Below are 12,216 nucleotides of genomic sequence, written 5' to 3' on the forward strand. Positions count from 1 at the left end.
GGGGGTTATAGTGGATCACAAATTGAATATGAACCAACAATGTGCTGCAGTTGCAAAAAAAGGCTAATATGCTGGGATGTATTAACAAGAGTGTCGTATGAAAGATACAGGAGGTAATTGTCCCACTCTGCTCAGCTGGAGTACTGTGTCCAGTTCTGGGTGCCACATTTTAGGAAAAAGGTGAAGAATTGGAGAGCGACCAGAAGAGAGCAACAAAAAATGATAAAATGTTTAGAAAACCTGACCTATGAGAGAAAGTTAAAAAAAACCTGGGCATGTTTAGTCTTGAGAAAAGAAAACTGAGGGGGGACCTGATATGTCTTCAGATATATTAAGGGCTGTTATGAAGAGGACTGTGATCAATTGTTCTCCATGTCCACTGAAGGTGGTGCAAGAAGTAATTGGTTTTATCTGCAGCAAGGGTGATTTAGGTTTAGCCCTTGTCTACACTACAAAATTAAGTTGACCTAAGTTATGTCAGCGTACAAGTCCACACTATGTCCCCTCTGTTGGTGGTGCACATCCTCACTAGGAGTGCTTCCATTGACTTAACTTTGTGGGGCACTGACAGCTGGAGTCCACCCCCCTTGGACGGTGGGGCTCTGGCTGTCAGCCACACACGGGCTGACAGCCAACAGGTGATGTAAATAATGCAGTGTCTGCACAGACACTCCAGCGATCTAACTACATCGATCTACGTACTATGCCTCTTGCAGAGGTGGAGTTATTAGGTCGGTGTAGTGGGCAACTTACATCGGTGGGAGCAACACTGTAGTGTAGACACTGGCCGAGTTAGACCAGGCCTAAGATATTAGGAAAATCTTTCTAACTATAAGGATAGTTAAGCACTGGACAGTGGCATAGCTACCGTGGTGCAAGTGGTGCAGTTGTACCAGGGCCCACTGGCCCCACAGGGCAATGAGCGAGGCTGGAATGGGGGGTCCCTTTGGCTGGGGTAACCCTGGGCATGAACAACTGACAAAGACACGTGGAGAAGGCATTGGGGGCGGGGGGGGAGAGGGGTCAAAGTGCCTGGGGATGTGCAGGGACAGAAGTTGCCTGAAGATGGGAGATAGCGCACAAGGTAAAAGCCACTTTGTACAGGGTGGGAAAGTTGTGGGGGACTGGGAAGGGTTGGGGGAGGGGGACTACGGGATTGGAAGAAGGGAGTTGGGGGGCTAGATCAGAGCTGGGGGGATGGGAGAAAGGGAGATGGAACAGAACTGGGTAGAGCTGGGCTGCCTGATTACAGCTGTTGAGGATGGGGGAAGAGGGTTGGAGTGCAACTCGGTGGGTCTGGATCACAGCTGGGGAGCTGCAGGGTGTGGGAGGCCGGGGTTGGAGCAGAGATGGAGGGGACTGAGTGGGGAAGCTGAGGGGGGGCCTGAAATGGGGCTGGGAGGGGGATCAGGAAAGTTGGAGGGGTAGAAGGGGAACTAAAAGGGCCTGGAGGGGTGGTTGGATTGGGGTTGGGAGAGCTGGGGGTCTGTAGGGAGGCTGTGAGGGAGCTGGAGGGAACCTAGGCAGGAGCTGTGTGACGGGAGAGCTGGATTGGAGCTATGCGGAGCTAGGCAGGAGCAAGCGGATGGGGGGAGGGGGGCTGTATTGGGTGGATTTCAGAATTGGGAATGGGGCCCCTAATTTATTCTTGCACAGGGGCCTTGTTAGGCCATTGGCTCTGAAATAGGTTACCAAGGGAGGTTGTGGAATCCCCGTCATTGGAGGTTTTTAAGAACAGGTTAGCCAGACACCTGTCAGCGATGGTCCGGGTTTACTTGGTCCTGCCTGAGTGCAGGGGGCTGGGCTTGATAACCTCTTGAGATCCCTTCTAGCCCTACATTTCTGTGATTCTGTACTGATGGGCACCACCGAAAAACCTATGAGGAAATTAATAATTTTGTCCTCAGAGCAGGGGTTGAACAATGTGCAGTAAATAAGGAACCACATATAGAACAAAGAGTAGAAAACAAAATATTGAATAGCTGCTCATTAAGTGAGCTCTGTCTGCCCTGTGCGCTGAATGAGAGAGGGATCTGGTGGGGAAAATACTATGTGGTTATGTAATTAAATACTGTCTCATAACACATAGGTCCAATGTGTTTGAATTAAGATTGCACTGGCAACTTTACTTCTGATGTTTCCTAACGTCGGAGAGTTTGAATTTGCAGCCTTAATGATGTTCTTTTACCGTGGTTTTTTTGTCTCATATGTATAGCGTATAATGAGCATACAGAGCTGTGGCTTCGAGGAAATTAACATGAACTTTTTAATCTACTTGGCTACATTTTCACTCTAGCTGATGCTCTTTGGGTGAATTCATCTTGTGCTGTAGCACCCTTCCGGAATACCCGGGCTCAGGAGACTCTATGGGTTCTGCAGAGCCAGCTCCACTGGTTCTAATGCCCCTCCGTCCCCCTTGTTGAGGCATTGGTCCTGGCGTTGTCTGGGGTGGAAGCAGGAGAGGTCAGGGCAATCCTGTGCTCCAGCCTTACTGTACCATTGCAGGGGCCCATAGGGTCTGAACCAGGCCTTCATTACAGGAGGCAGAAGCTGCCTCTCTTCTGTCCTGGGACTGACTTTAGCACCAGTGTTGGAAGGGCAGATCTGACCCCAGGTCTCAGATTATCCTAAACCAGTGGTCCCCAACCTTTTTCATCTGGCAGGCGCCAGATGAGCCACGGAGGACCGTGACGGCGGACGAGCATCCGCTGAAATGCCGCCGACAAGCGGCAACGTCAATAGGTGTTGCCGCCGAAATGCCGCCAACAAGCAGCATCATCCAGAGGCGTCGCCGCCGAAAATCTGGATGACGCTGCTTGGCGGCGGCATTTCGGTGAATGCTCGTCCACTGGCCAGTACGCGGGTGCACTTAGACGCCCCTGCAGGCGCCATGGCGCCCACGGGCACCGCGTTGGGGACCCCTGTCTTAAACTATGTATTTGTTCATTAAGTGGGCTAAGCGCTTCACAGACATATCTGAAGTAGGGCTGTCAATTAATTGCAGTAACACGCGATTAACTCAAAAAATTAATCGCGATTAATTGGACTGTTAAACAATAAAATGCAAATTGACATTTATTAAACATTTTTGTATGTTTATCTACATTTTCAAATATATTGATTTCTAGTACAACACAGAATACAAAGTGTACAGTGCTCACTTTATATTCTTATTTTTATTACAAATATTTGCACTGTAAATATGATAAAAGAAATAGTATTTTTCAGTTCACCTCATACGAGTACTGTAGTGTAATCTCTTACAAATGTAGATATTTTTTGTTACAGAACTGCACTCAAAACCAAAACAATGTACAATTTTAGAACCTACAAGTCCACTCAGTCCTGCTTCTTATTCAGCCAATCGCTAAGACAAACGGGTTTATTTACATTTACGGGAGATACTGCTGCCTGCTTCTTATTTAGAATGTCACCTGAAAGTGAGAACAGACATTCACATGGCACTTTTGTAGCTGGCGTTGCAAGGTATTTACATGCCAGATATGTCAAACATTCGTATGCCCCTTCATGCTTCAGCCACCATTCCAGAGGACATGCTTCCATGCTGATGACGCTCGTTAAAAAAATAATGGTTAATTAAATTTGTTACTGAGCTCCTTGGGGGAGAATTGTATGTCTCCTACTCTGTTTTACCCACATTCTGCCATATATTTCATGTTATAGCAGTCTCGGATGATGACCAAGCACATGTTCGTTTTAAGAACACTTTCACTGCAGATTTGACAAAACATAAAGAAGGTACCAATGTGAGATTTCTAAAAATAGCTACAGCACTCAACCCAAGGTTTAAGAATCTGAAGTGCCTTCCAAAATCTGAGAGGGACCAGGTGTGGAGCATGCTTTCAGAAGTCCTAAAAGAGCAACACTCAGATGCGGAAACTACAGAACCCGAACCGTCAAAAAAGAAAATCAACCTTCTGCTGGTAGCATCTGACTCAGATGATGAAAAGGAACATGTGTCGGTCCGCTCTGCTTTGGATTGTTATTGAGCAGAATCCGTCGTCAGCATAGACATGTCCTCTGGAATGGTGGTTGAAGCATGAAGGGACATATGAACCTTTAGTGCATCTAGCATGTAAATATCTTGCGACGCCCACTACAACAGTGCCAGCTGAATGCCTGTTCTCACTTTCAGGTGACATTGTAAACAAGAAGTGGGCAGCTTTATCACCTGCAAATTTTAACCAAACTTGTTTGTCTGAGCAATTGGCTGAAGTAGGAATGGGTTGACTTGTAGGTTCTAAAGTTTTACATCGTTTTATTTTTGAATGCAGTTATTTTTTTGTACATAATTCTACATTTGTAAGTTCAACTTTCATGATAAAGAGATTGCACTACAGTACTTGTATTCGGTGAATTGAAAAATACTATTTCTTTTGTTTTTTACAGTGCAAATATTTGTAATAAAAATAAATATAAAGTGAGCACTGTACACTTTGTATTCTGTGTTATAATTGAAATCAATATATTAAAAAATTTAGAAAACATCCAAAAATATTTAAATAAATGGCATTCTATTGTTTAACAGCGCGATTAATGGAGATTAATTTTTTTAATCGCTTGACAGCCCTAGTCTGAAGACAAAGGTCCCTGCTCTGAGGCGCCTACAGCCTTACAGACCACATATAAATGGGGGCTGTGCTGTAACTGCAAGCACGTGAATGAGCCGGGAGATTAGCACATGTCCTCCTAGTTTCATGATGTCTGACTATAGCCTTGCTATTTTGGTTTTGTGTTTTTTCCGTGTCTGTTTTGCTAACACTTAATGGAGGGGTGGGTTAACGCTTATCCAGCTCACCCAAGAAGCAGGTCTTGAAGGGGCTGGAGGCATGGTAGACCCTGTGGGGAAAGGCCGGAGGTGGTTCCCATGCAGCAAGCAATTGGGAGGGAGGAACAGGGATGAGTAGTGTGACGTGAAGTGGGCAGATACTCAGGCAGCTTGAGCAGAGGAAAGGTAGTGAGGGCTTAAGCAAAAGGAAGAGTAGAGTGGTAGGTAGGAGCTAAGCTGAGCAGAGCCTGAAGACTGTAGCATGGGCTGGAATTGAAGGACACGAGGCAGTGAGCAAAGGGGACCAGAAGAGGGCTGGATGTGACTGGACTATTTGGTTTGTATGTGTGTTTGGGGGAAGGGGCATTAGCCTTTCATTGCTCCTAGTAAACGTAGAAGCCAGAGTTTTGTGGCAGCCTTCTGGACGGATTGCAGAATGGCACAAAGAGCGTCAGGGAAGCCAGGGAGGAGGAAGCTGCAGTAGCTGGGTCGAGAGATGGTTAAACGATGAGTTATAGACATGTTATTTCAAACTGGGTGAGAAAATTCAACGTATGTTCTGCTTAAGACGTATACTCCCGGAAGAGTCTAGATCCTGACCCGCTGAATTACGGGTTTGTTTCCTTCCCCTGTCTAGAATATTACCTTGGAGATCTTGACAAGTGGCGAGAGCGCCACAGAGATAAAACCACAAAAGCTCTAGCCAGCTGCACATCTAGTTTGTTTCAAAATAATGGATTAAGTAGTTTCCAGCACTGCACCCACCTCTGAAACCCCCGGCCAACTGCTGGGCGTTTGCAGTTTTATTTTCCTGGGTTGTGTGTGTGTGTTTAAATATTTTTCCACTCCTGGTTGCTATACCAGGGCCCCGGTTCTGCATTGGAATCTATTCGTGTCCACCATCTTGGTTGTGATGGGACTAAAAGCATCAACCTCTGCCGCTTGAGGCCTGGCTCTGTTCCTGGGAGTTTAATAGACTCATATCCCCTGTGGATTGGGCACAAAGTGGAGATGCACAACACTCACTGACCAGTGGGCTGCTCTAGCACATACCCCTATGCTTATGCAGAGTCCCATTGAAGACAAGGCATGCCCTACTTTGACATGTGTCCATTGTAACAGATCTGTGGCAGGGCTTAACTGATTGTACTGGAGAAATAGCAAGATGGACTGTACACAAAATGCTGTCAAATGCACAAAGTAGACAAACGAGGGAAAAGAAATCCAGCTGGGTAATCTCTCTTGGTGATGTGAATTTTGGGTGTTACTTGTAAAAATAATAAGTGAGCAAATTTCAAATCAGAGTATGCGGTTTTTAAATTGATCCGGTGGTCCCTTTTCAAAGGCTGGCACCAGGAGGTTTAAATTTCCTTACTGGGACAGTCGCTGTTTTGCACTGTGGCTAGCTCTGAGCATTTCCCAGAGTGCTAGGAACAACTGTTACTGACAGAACTGTAACCTGCTCAGCATGGAAAGTATTTGACTTAGAATGAACGTTTGTTGCAGGTTGCTGCCGGAGTGCTGCAGTTATCTGAGTGCCAGTGACACACATCAGACTATCGTTAACATACAGAATACAGCAACTGCCATCATGTATTTATTTTATCTCAGAGGTTGCGGAAGCAGCAACTTTCTGCATTCACGGCAGCTTTTTCACAATGCCACTCGCAAATTTGGCCTGGCCGCCCTCTGTCATGATGGAGGGGCAGCTGGGCTGAATTTCAGGGAGTCATGCAGGGCCACCATTTAGGTAGGGTGGGCCAGGGAGCTGACCCTCCTGTGCTTAGCCTACACACAACTCAAGCTGGGCTGTTCTTCTTGTCAGGGGGAGGCTGTTCGTGGTCCCATCCTGGGGCGGGGAGCTGAGGCGCATGGAGCCAGTTGTGGAGAGGCTGGCCCCTGCTACTGACAGCAGCACCCAAGGGCTGGCGGTGTTGAAATGAGCCTCTGGAAGCCAGGCCCAGCAGGGAACTGCAGCATGGAGGTGGTGGGGTATGAGGAGGGGGAGCCTGTGCTGCCACTGGGCTGGGGGGCCTGGTCCCTGCATTCCTGCGCACTCTGGGCTATGATTGCAACTCCCTCCTAGGAGCTCCAGGGGCTGGGGGAGGGGAGGGCAGGGCTGGATGTGGTGCAGAGAGGGAAGACCCTACATTCCTTTCCCCCAACACATGGTGCCCACACTTGGGGACTTGTTCCTTGCAGTGTGTGCCCGCACTGGGTGTAAGTGGCCCCTGGACCGCCCACTGTAAGCTGCCTCCGTCACTGCAATCTGAAATGGTGCCCCTACCTCAATGCCACTTAAATTTGGCCCAGCTGCAATTCCCTTTGACAAAACCGTAGCTTTAATGCGCGGTGGCCGCAACCTTTGAGCCTAAAACCACAACTTTCTGACAGCCTTATTTATCTCCAGTACCATGATCCCTCCTGGCATTGAGTTTCAAATCCAAAGGTTGAGTTGTAAATCTTGATCCTGTGCATAAAGCTGAAGCAGAAGGGTTTTGCCTGTGGGTCCTGTGCCGAGCCTGGGGAGAAACGGAATCTGGATCTACATAGAGACCTGGGGTCTGACTGCTACTAAACCATATGGGGAAATGTAAGAGACGGCTTGATTCTCCCCCGTCTCTCTCCCCAGGCAGGTTTCTGACCCTGTGGATCTCGCTTTGAATCTGTCAGCCGCCCATTGTTTTCTTTCCTTTCTCTTCCCTGCGTGATTCCTGGAACCCTCCCTGCTCTCTATACATAGAGCCATGGAGACCTGCCACACACTATCTGTTCTCTGCGGTATGGGATCTCCCTCCATGGGGACTCCACTGCTTTGGATTCCTGCACTGCAGAGCCACATTTTTAAGCTGCTTATAGTTCTAACCCAGCAGGCTCAGGATTTGAGGCTATGTGACTAATGTAGTGAGCGTATTTTCAAGGACCACAGACATACCACTTGGCTGCGTGGGTAGTTGCAGTAAATGAAAGGGCTGATGCAGGGTGCTGGTGGAGGTTTTCAGATTGGCACACAAAGATTTAGGTAGGTGTGTTTGGAAATATGCCCCCATCTAATGTAGCTTTAGGGGGGTTTTCAAAGTGCACAGTACCTCTCCTTTTGTATAACTTTGTTAATTGGAGGTAAATGGTAAGTTCTAGGTATTTAAAACATGGTGTAGTATAGACCGTGTTGGAGAAACAGAGCAACGTAACATTATTAAGAAGTGATTATATTTCCAGAAAAGAAATACTGTGTAAGTCAATATTGTATTGTTCCACGTTCCATATTACCCTTCAGAAAATATGGTAAATGCTGTTATTGAGTGTTCAGGAAAAGCACACTTCTTGTCTACAAGATAAGTTATTTGAACTGATAGTAGGCTCTGTACTAGAAGCGGAGAAACTTTGAATTTCTCCTTCTGCCCCAGGGTGGATTTGATTTAAATCAAATTGATTTAAATCATGATTTAAATCACTAGTCAGGAAGACTCGATTTAATCATGGTTTTCTACATAAAAGTGCATTCTTGTTGGTGGTTATAACCTTAATACATATTCTTCACAACTCAGAGATGGATTTAGGTTTCATTTTTAGAAGGAACACACTATACATTTTTAAACAGTGATTTATTTTGAAAACTTTTCAGATTCGTTTTACAGCTATATCAGAAAATGAATGATTGTTTTGTTATTTCATCTACCAAAGGTAATTGAAGCAGATATTTCTGAAGTCACTGGGAGGTGAACTATCTCCAATTCAACAGGTTAATCATTAATATTTGGAGGATTTTCTTGCCATGCTGTATTAGGAGGAGAACATCACCAGACAGACATTTAAATTGTTTTATTTAACTAAAACAACGTTAAGTATTCTGGATTTTTTTCTTCAACAGCAAACATATAATATTTTAACAAAACAAGCATATGTCCGTCACTTCTCACATTTCTCTCCAGTCGTCTTCTCCTTGTCCAGATCTATTCCATCCCCAACAATCTTCTATTCATTGAACTTTTTGAAACTTTGCACTTTTAGATTGAGGTAAGGGATTGACTCTGTCTACACAAATTTGCAGAGGGACAATAGAGTTGAGGTCTGTTATTTCTCACCTCTATATATTATTTATTTATTTATTTTAAAACATTTTTGCTGTTAACAAGCATGTTACCTCTGGAGACACAAATCCACAGTTTGAAAACTGCAAAACTAAGCATCTCTGATGGTATCTTCTAGACTGAGCACTGAGTCCCATTGGGTAGATAGAAAGATTAACCTAAATAATCTATACAGAAGCCTGTGGAACCCCAAAAGATTGGGTCCCTAATCCATGAACTATTGACTAACTCCCAGTGAGTTCGTTGAGAAGATTCCGACTTCAGTAGGAGTTGGATCAGGCTCTAGTTTAACAATCTTGAAGCTGATCAAAGTCCCTTTTGTTCATGAGTAGGATATGAAGCATTCTGCTCCAAACCGGAAGAACAAAGGTTGATCAGCCTGCAGCCCTTGAGGTTACTGTTACACTGAAAGTGAGAGCTATTTCCCTTAAACTTAAGGGATGTCATCATAGGCCACTTCTGCTCCCAAATAAGAGTGAGCTTGGGCAGATTTGCATGGAAATAACTAAAGGTGTGAGATTACAACTCATTTTAATTATTTTGCTTCTAGTTTCCATGTAGACAAGCCCTCAGGAGCTCCTGTTGCTGATTCTTATGGTGTGCGTTTGTTGACACAACTGAAAGCAATAAAATTCTCTTTTCTGCAGGAGAGCACAGCATTTTGCATCAGTGTTAGTTGTATAACAGTTAAAATATGAACTTTTTTTTAATGCTTTCTTTAAAGGGATGCTGCCAAGTAGTTTCAAGACTGTGGGCCAGATTCTTCACCCTATTTCTGGTCCTTTTGCGTCACCAGTGTGGTACAAGGAAGATGCAATTTGGCTACAGCTGAAAATTCTTCCATGGAGAAGATTTCTTGGTTCTAAGTCAGCAGAGTCAGCTCCTGCACCAACCTACCCCCTCTTGGTGTAGGAGTTGGCAATTCTCAGCTAGCACATGGGCCCTAGGGGACTGTACCCAGCTGTCATAAGTTCCAGTAGCCTCAAGGCTACACTAATGTACATCAAGGCCATAGCCAGGGAAGCTTGAGAATCAGGGAAACGTAACCAAACCCCTGATGTCCACACTCCCTATGTCCCCATTCGGACTGTATCTTGGTGCAAGAGAGAATCAGGACCTCTATAACCTGGTGCAACAGAGAGTCTGTTTTGCATAAATCTTTTTTTTTTTTTGAGGGGGGGAGGGGGAATCATCACACGTTTGCTATGTTAATTTCTGTGTGGCACACCGTAAGTGCCAGCTGGCTCTACCATAAATGTTTATTAACAAGCATTGTGCCCAGAGTTCTCCATTTCTGCAGACACCAGTGATGACTGTGATGCCCCAAGCGTCAGCTAGCTCAGGAACCAGGGAGTTCCTGGTCGTGTTAGCTGCTGGGTCATCCAGCCAGAACATCGCTGATCTGCTTCTGTGTGTCCTGTGGCTGGTACGAGACCTTTCAGGATGAATGGTCCAGCCAAGAACCTGTATCAGAGGGGCTCTTCCAGAGTGAGGCAATAACTCAGAGCAGTAGTAAAGCTTTTACCTACGTCTTGATTTTGGCCCATCGTTCTCCTTCCTGGTCCAGTTCTGCACGGTGCTGAGCGCCCACGGCTTCCATCGATGGCAGCGGGTTTGTCTTGACTAGGATTCAAGGGCGTGTTGCTGTTAGAAGATGAGTTAATGTCCTAAAACTAAAGTCTAGCCAAGTCAGTGTAGACTTTTAACAAGTGCTAAGAAGATTGGGTTGCCACTAGGCTTCAGCTGGACCAGCTTAGCATCTGCTTCCCTGACTTGCCACACGAGAATAGGAGGACCTGTTAGCCAATGCCTTCCAACAGCTACGAACCTTTAAATCCTAGTGAAGGCAACCTAATGGGTAGTGAGCACTCGACATCTTGAAGGGCAGGTTCCTTGGTCGTCTCCCATTACGACAGCGGTATATCCTGCTTGCACCGTTGGGCCGTCTTTTGGCATTGTGAAACCACATAAGAGATTGTATTGTCCGTGAGGGCAGGGCGGCTTGAGTGACAGCTTGTGGAGGGAGATGAAGTCTGTTTCAAAGGCACTCATGGTCCTGAGGCACGTGCAGCCCTCTCAGATGGTCCCTTGTTATAGGCCCAAAGTTGCCCACATTCCATATACATTTGGCGGGACTCTCTTCTGTCATTGCAAGTTATTTACATCAGAGGTAGAGAGCCATGAAACCGAGGTTACAGAAAGAATGACTTACAATAAAGGGATGAAGCCCTCAACCTCTTTGAGGCAGGGACCATTTTGTTGTTGTTCTGTTTGTACAGCACCCAGCAAGATGGGGTCCTGGCCCATGACTGGGGCTCCTAGGTGCTACTGCAATACAAATAAAAAATAAAAATGAACATATTTCACTTCCTGTGTGAGTAGCCCTGTGTGTCATGTCTGTGTCCGTCCATCTCTCATCTCGGGTCTTTGTCACACACTACGTGGTCCAATGGCTAGGGCAAAAGCCTAAGGCTTGGTCTACACTTACCCCCCAAGTCGAAGTAAGGTACACAAATTCAGCTACGTGAATAACGTAGCTGAATTCGACATACCTTACTTCGAACTTACCGCGGTTCAGACGCGGTCCACACGCGGCAGGCAGGCTCCCCGTCGACTCCGCAGTACTCCTCTCGTTGAGCTGGAGTACCGCAGTCGACGGCGAGCACTTCCTGGTTCGATTTATCGCGTCCAGACCAGACGCGATAAATCGAACCAGGAAGTTCGATTTCCAGCCGCCGAACTAGCGGCTAAGTATAGACCAGCCCTAAGACTTGAGAGTGGGGTTCAATTCCCTGCTTTGCCACAGACTTCCTGTATGACCCTGAGCAAGTCACTTAGCCTCTCTGTGCCTCATCTGTACAATGGAGATAATAGTGCAGCCCTCCCTCAGAGGTGTTGTGAGGATTAATATGTTAATGATTGTGAAGTACTTTGAGATAGAGTGATGGAAAAGGCCCTATATGAGAGCTAGAAGGTGATGGTGTTAGTAGGGGCTTGCCATAAATGTGTTGGAGTCTGGCGGGTGCTCTTGAATGTTACTTCTCTGCGTGCAATATCAGTTGTCCAGAAGACATGTTCATATCATGGAAACTGTTGTACAGCCTTAATTATCATGGTAACTTCCTGGCTCGACTTCTAGAGTAATGACACTTATTGGATGGCATGGCAGTTAGAATTTCCTCAGCAATAAGGATCATTTTTCATTTGGAACTGACTGTATTTACATTCAATGGTGACCCACTTTACTTAGAGATTTTTTATTTCATGAGATACCACAATATTAGTGATGTACCCTGAGACAAACCTGTCCCCCCCGTATCTAAGCAATAACTTCTG

The 12,216-nt window shown here is 45.9% G+C and overlaps 1 protein-coding gene across 1 annotated transcript in view; it reads left to right on the forward strand.

Annotated features, from left to right (window-relative positions):
- Positions 1-12,216, forward strand: part of CEP170B (centrosomal protein 170B) — an 80,649-nt gene that overhangs the window by 7,356 nt on the left and 61,077 nt on the right. The gene's annotated exons all lie outside the window — the stretch shown is intronic.

This window comes from Terrapene carolina, unplaced genomic scaffold (genome assembly GCF_002925995.2).
Source record: "Terrapene carolina triunguis isolate 2854851 unplaced genomic scaffold, T_m_triunguis-2.0 Scaffold189, whole genome shotgun sequence".
Taxonomy (NCBI): Eukaryota; Metazoa; Chordata; order Testudines; family Emydidae; genus Terrapene; species Terrapene triunguis.